Genomic DNA, 7,269 nt, shown 5'->3' with positions numbered 1-7,269 from the left:
ATGTTGGAGTAGACCTCAGAACAGATCATGATTGAAGCACACCACATCATCTGTCAAACATGGTGAAGACAATGTTATGACATGGGCACGCATGGCTGCCAGTAGAGCTGGGTCACTTGTGTTTATTGATGATGGGACTGCTGATCGAAGCAGGATTAACTGTGAACAGGACAAGGCTATAATCTCTACTCCACTTCAACCTAATGCTGCAAAACTGATCTGACAGTGCTTCATGATGCAAGTGGATAATGATCATAGCATACTGCAAAAGCAGCCCAAGACTTTCTCAAGGAGAAAAAAAAGGCATATTCTTTGAGTCAGTCACCTGATCTCAACCCAACAAAGCAGCCTTTTCAGTTACTATGTAGGTGTCTGTAGATGCATGTTGCATGATAACTCAGCACTTCAGCTTCTCATGCAAATATAATCACTTTTTGCTCACCAAAAAACAAAATAATAGAATACTATAAACTTCAAAACATCAGCTTTTATATTCAATCTTGCCTGTGGAATATCAGTGGGAATAATCCCACTGTGGGAGGGCTTTTTAGCTAGGTAGAGATGCCTCAGCATAGCGACATAGCACAGACATAGAGACACAACATAATAATAAGATATTTTATGAAAGGGGAGGGTGAGTACCACATATTGTTCAGCTGAATAGTTCTTTTACTGGTTTACATAAAGTATCTTTTTTTCTAAATACCACAAACATCCAAATATGGAGTGCCACCCTATTTAGAAATTCTCTTCTATAGTGGTAGGTAATAACAATGAGTAATGAGTTTTTCTTTTTTATTTAATGCAGCCTTGATTATAAACAGGAAACCTATCCATACTGTGGCCAGCCACACACTCTACCCCTCAGATGAAATAAATAAGTGTAGGGGAATATATAATTTCACTGCATGTTCAGCATACATGAACACAAGTGACTGTAACACTAACTCATTCCAGCTCTGGGATTTATTAGCTTTCAGTGCAAAATTAAACAAATCTGCTTCGACATAACCACCTTAAAATGGCCGTCGTAAATTATCTCACATTAGCAGTCGCTTCTGGTGCATAAAAATGTTGTAGTTCAGTTATAAGAAGACCGGTGTATAGCAAGAACGGGACAAACATTGCTCTGTGCACTTGATTACAACAAATAAATACTACTGCAAGAGGGATAGATCTTCCGTGAGAGAGTACACTTAGTAGAGTGCAGCACCGGGATGTATTTATGAAGTGGAGCAAAGAAATCCAAAATGCCAATCTCTCCACGAGCAGCAGGGAAGGGATGGTCGGTTACAGAACATTTTCTGACTCACTCATTCAAACTGTGTTTTACAGCTCCGACACGCACCCGTGACACGCAGCTAAAACGCTGCCTAATAAATATCGCCTCCGTTTTTATGCCTGCTTTGAGGTAGCCCCAATTAACCAGGCTCTACACGCACTCCCCAGTGACATATGTCCCAGCTGGAGCCAAAAATAACACTACCATGACAGAGGATGGAGGATGAAGGAGGAGAAGGTTGTGTGTCTAAGTCGCACGCTTAAGTATCAAAGCCTTGCATACCGTGCTGTGCGTTTAAGGGGGAAAAACGTTCTGAGGGCTGCAGTCGTTCAGATTTTCAGTTCAAGTGTGGCTGCACATTTGCATTAAGAGTGTAGCTGGGCCTGCGGTGGAATCTCCCAGAGGAGTGCTTCAGAGGCCGAGGCCCAGGGCAATGAGAAGAGCCTGCTTCTATGTGAGTGAGGTCAGGGCAGAGCCACCTGTGAGGAGGTGGAGGATAAAAGGTGGGAGCATAAGAGATAGTGTGTGTGTGTGTGGGGGGGGGGGGGGGGGGGGGGGGATGCATATGATGATGAATGAAATAAAGAAAGAGGAGAGCAGGAAAAGCTAAGTCACCTGTGGTAAAAGTGTTAGTGTCACTGGAGTTTGCAGAGGTGGAGGTGAAGAGGGGTAAACTGTGGAGGATTGATCAGAGTCTAAAAACACAAACAGCTGTGCAGCAAAGTGAGGAAACAAGCGATAAGCTACAGCACAGGCTTCTGCAGCGTGGAGCCCGCACATAAAGACGGATACGTGTGTTTCTGCACACCTGGAAGACCTTCTGCCTTTTACCTGAAAAATCCAGCCAACACATAAACCTAAAGCACTTTGACCTTGTGCTTATACATTTTCTATTTATCCAACAAAAAATACAAAAAGCAGAAAAACTAATTAAAATGTTCTATTTAAACAATCAGTCAATTAATATGCTTTTCATATTCTGTCAAGCCAAACAGGAACACTGTCATATGGCTAAATTATTAGATAACTTAAGGCCAACACAAAAAGCTCTAAATGCATCTTAAGTTGTTGCTGGAAGTGTATTAGCAGACCTTAATTACACATCCTCCAGACACTGACTCACGTTTTTGCTGAAGTTAGATCCAATACTTTGGATCTCTGCTACACTATAGGAACAAAAGTACTGAGTCACAGCACTTAATGTTTGAATTCAGCTGTTTTCAGTCCCATTGCCACAGGTGTACAAAATCAAGCACCTAGCCATGCAGTCTGCCTTTACAAACATTTGTTAAAGAAAGGGTTGTTTCCAAAGAGCTCAATGAATGTGAGCGTGGTGCTGTAATATAATGCTATGTTTGCAACAACTCAGTTCGTGAAATTGTCCACAATCAAGTGTAAGTGGTATTATTCCAATCTGGAAACATTTAGGAGCCACAGCAACTGAGTGCGATACATTATAGTATCGTGATTTTTTTGTGTGGTGATATATCAATACAGGGACACCAAATATTGATATTTTATTAAGTTAAAATGCTCTGGGAATACTACAAACAAGAGGGCTCACTTAATCCACCACAATCCTTAAATAACGTTTGCAAACTTGCAGTAAATCAGCTTAAATCGAAAACCATCCAACACACTCATTTTGCCAAAGCTAGCTTCTAATTCAGAGTAAGCTGAAGTCTCAGTCATATGAGTAAAAATAGGATAGGACCTTCCTTGCATCTATAAAAACAAATTGAAAAAAGAATAAATCTGTAAGCACAACTCAAGGGGACTCAACTAAATTGGCTACCAGCTGGTTGCATTCTGGTTATATTCCTATAGAACATACTTGTTAAAAATCGCAATAATTTCACATCGTGGAGTGTCTGGTGAGTCGCACCTCGATCAACCACCCAGTGGTAGACCAGCGTAACATTACAGAGAAGGGTCACTAACTGTTACGGTGACTAGTCAATTCAATCAAATTTTATTTATAGTACTAAGCACGTGAAAGTGCATAAAACTCGCCAACTTTCTGTTGATTCAATAACTCCAAACCTCCTCTGGCATTAACATCAGCACAAAAGCTGTGCACCCGGTGCTTCATGGCATTGATTTCATGTAAGTGGCTCAATACTTTTGTTCATAATAGTCTATATAGACTACCAGCTAGTCTCTATCTATTTACAAAGCTGAAAACAGTGGGTTGTTCTGTAGCGCTGAATGTATCTCAGAATAAATTACACAAAACTCACAAGTGTGTACAGTAGCTGTGTAAGAGCATCTGCTGCTAACTTTCCTTCAGCTTTATGAACTGTGATACTTTTATGTAACTACTGTTTGCAATAAATCTGGTAGCAGTGACATAAATGCTCACTGGTAAATGCTTGAACGTAGACGTGAAATGTACCACAACTCATTGTAACTATGTTTGATTAGTACGGCGCTGTGCTGCAAAATCCAAACCCATGAATCTAAGAGCCAAGAGCGGAAGAGCTAATCCTTTTAATGCAACGGTTGTAATTTGTTTCTTGAATCTTGATGCAATTGTGGTTTTAAGGCATTTCCAATTGTGAAAAGCAAACCTTAGCACCTACACACACTGCTTAATTTATTTGCCAGAGTCAAAACTTCAGATCCCAAACATGAGCTGCTTTTTTGAAGCCAACAGCTAATTGATATTTTTCCGCAAACAGCATCCAGTAAAGTTCTCTAATGGCCTGAAATCTTAATCACAGCTTCGACTAGACATGACATCATGGCAACAGGTAGCCCATTTTGTTCCACGGGTCTTTAATCATCAAGATTACCATCATAACGGGTAAGTGGACCACCGGTTCAAAAAAGAAGGCTTCTCTGTGTGGAGAACTCAGATAAGGTATGTCTGTGCTGCAAATAGCCTGGAAACAGAAAGGAGAACACTGTGTTCCTTTATTTTGATGATCTCAGAGAAAGTGCTTTTTTTGGTTTTTAAATGGAAGTTACAATAATCAACAAAAATTTGATACACAAGTGAAGATGCTTTATAACTATGGCGCAAGAGAATGGATTGAACAACTGCAAATGGCTTTCAGACTTTAGATTCCCCAGATAATCAACAGTTATAGATTCAAACCATCACCAATAAGCAGACCCCTGCCAAAACACAATCAGCTCCCTGTCAACACATTCACTGCACTCCTTCCTCTCTCCTCTTCTCCTTAGCCCTGCATGTTGGATGCCTTGGTGTCAGCCACACCAGTTATTCCCTTAATCCTAAACAGATTGGCTTCCGCCACAGAAGAAAACCCTCAGTCTGGCCGTCTCCTTGGCGCTTGCTCCGCAGAAACCCCATTAATCGGCAGCACATGGCAATAGGTTATGGAATGGATTACGGGCCCTGCAACGTATGTGGTCCACGAGCTGCTCTGATGGTTACATGGTGGCGTTCAGAGACACACTCTCTAACAAGGAGACAGAATTGATCGGCACTGTTCTCACTTTTACAGCCTTCCAGACCAAAGGGGGAGGGGGACAGTTGTCAGTCATTCCTAATAGTTGCTACCCTCAACAGCGGAGTCAATGGCTTTCTCCCTGATGTGAACAGTGCATAGAAACTCATGCGGCGTGCTGAACGTGTAATTATCAAACTTGGAGCTGCTTATTAAGATGAGAAAGAGGACAAGGCGATTGTGTTTCTTTTATTTTTTGTTTCTCGGCACAATGGAGTAAGTGGAGGTCTGTGAAACCATGGTGAGGAAGAAGGATCTGAGAGGAGGAGGACAAGAGAGGGAGGAGGCAGGGAGCGAGAGAGAGACATGGGGAGAAAGAGATAAAGGAGGAAGAGACAATCAAGCACACACATACATGAACACACACACACACAGAGTCAGAGAACATAATAGTGAGGTAACCACAGTGTTCTTTTTTTTTCCTGCCGCTGTATCAGTAGGTGGTATGTGCGAACAAGTGTGGGTGTGTATGTGGGCCTATAGTGTGTACCTCATAAGGGGTGGATGAGGTGTCACGAACACAGCTGCAAGGCCTGCTCTGGCTCTATCGTTTGCACTGCACCGTTGTCTTCCAAGAGTGAAAAGTGACCAAAATTACCCGAACATTCAGGGTGAACGGTGTGTGTGTGTGCAGGGTAGGGGGTGTCCTGATTCAGGAGGAAAGGGTGAAAATTACACCTTTGCACACATGTCCTGAGAGTGGATCATACACTGGGTAGGTGAAAAGAAACCTGAAAATAAAGTGTAAACTATGCATGTGTTTGGTTTGCCCACACAACGTCTCGGACTCAGACCTAATGACTCATCTTAGCAGAGCCTTTATCAACCACCGGGCATGAAAAAACGTGGGACAGCTGAAAGCTGCAGTTCCTCTAGTGGCCACTTGAGGCTAGCTCCAAAAGTGAGTCAATCCCCACAGACTTCCACATTAAAATGCCAAACGTCAGCGCTCAACTGTTTAATTCTCGGTACAAAAAGCGATCCAATTCTTGACAGCGACACACACTTCGGTATGGGGTGTGATTTTTCTTTTATGCTGAAACGTAGCCGAAAGCAGTCTGCTACACCTCACCTCTGCTAACTAAAGTCACTGAACTGGACCTCTTCAACATGTTTGTGCTATTCGTACCTTTTGGAACATTTTAATTGAATTATCTGAAAAAATTATTTGGCTTGCGCAAGCTGATGATCCAGCTCATCGCCCTGCTCGGTTAGCATGTTTTTATTGGGTGTCAGACTCTTGTCTCCAATTCTGTTTTGGATTTTCATGGGCAGAATCTAGAGGCGTAGCCGGGGTGAGGAGGAGGGTGTCCGCTGATTTGGGAACCTCAGAGTAGCATCCCTGCTGTTTGCGGATGATGTGGTTCTCTTGGCTTCATTAGAGCGTGACCTTCAGCATGCAACTGAGTGTGCAAAGGCTGGGATGAGAGTCAGTACTTCCAAGTCTGAGGCCATGGTTCTCTGCCAGAAAACAGTGGAATGCTCCTTCTGGGTTGGGGGAGAGAGGTTTTTTCAGGCAAGGGATCAAGTATCTTGGGCTCTTAATCACGAGGTGGAGGTGATAGAAAAGTGGAGCAAGAGTTGTATCGGTGGATTGTGTGACATTAGCACTAATGTGAGAGTTGTACAAGATTGTTATGATGAAGAGAGCTTTCAATTTACCAGTCCATGTAAATCTAACCCTCATCTATGGTGATGAAATCTGGGTAATGACTGAAAGCGTAGCTGAAACGAGTTTCCTGTAAAGGGTGCCTGGGCTCAGCTGTAGAGACAGATCGAAGAGCTCGGACATGGGGAGGGATCTCAGAGTAGAGCTTCTGCTCCTGCGTGTCAAAAGGAAACAATTGAAGTTAGGTTAGGTTGCCTCCTGGGCATCTCCCTTTGGAGGTTTTCCAGACACGCTGAACTGGGATGAGACCCTGGGGTTAACCCAAACGTTGCTGGAGGAATTATATATCTCATGTGGCCTGGAAACACCTCGGGATCCCACAGGAGAACTGAAGTGTGGCTGGACGGGAGGATGTCTGGGATAGCCTGCTTAACTCAGAAAGGATGGATGGATTGATTATGTCAATACGTCAGAAAATGGTGGGCAACAACATGCTGGCTATGTTTCTTTCATATACAGTCAATGAGCTCCACATTCCACATGCAGATTAAAAAATATCAGTCAGATTAAGGGGACGACTTGCAGCCCTATTTCCTACAAAAGCTGTCTGTACTGTTTTAGGTGGTGGATAAAGTATCTTGTGTCTGCAGCTTGAGAAGTTATTCCACTTGTAGCAGCGAAAGCTAAGTGTGTAAAATGTCTGATTCATTCATCGCATACAAATGGTGAAGAAATATATCTCACTGACTGAGACTTGACAGTGTTTTCAGGCGTCTCACTGTATGAGCAAGCGCACGTGACTGGGCATTAGGTCTGACTGTGTGTGTGTAGGCCTGTGTCTGTGCATGGAAGGCTGTAAACAATGAGTTTGGTTCATGGACGCCACTAGAAGAAGCCCAAGG

This window comes from Pelmatolapia mariae, linkage group LG22 (genome assembly GCF_036321145.2).
Source record: "Pelmatolapia mariae isolate MD_Pm_ZW linkage group LG22, Pm_UMD_F_2, whole genome shotgun sequence".
Taxonomy (NCBI): domain Eukaryota; kingdom Metazoa; phylum Chordata; class Actinopteri; order Cichliformes; family Cichlidae; genus Pelmatolapia; species Pelmatolapia mariae.
This window is presented reverse-complemented; position numbering follows the sequence as displayed.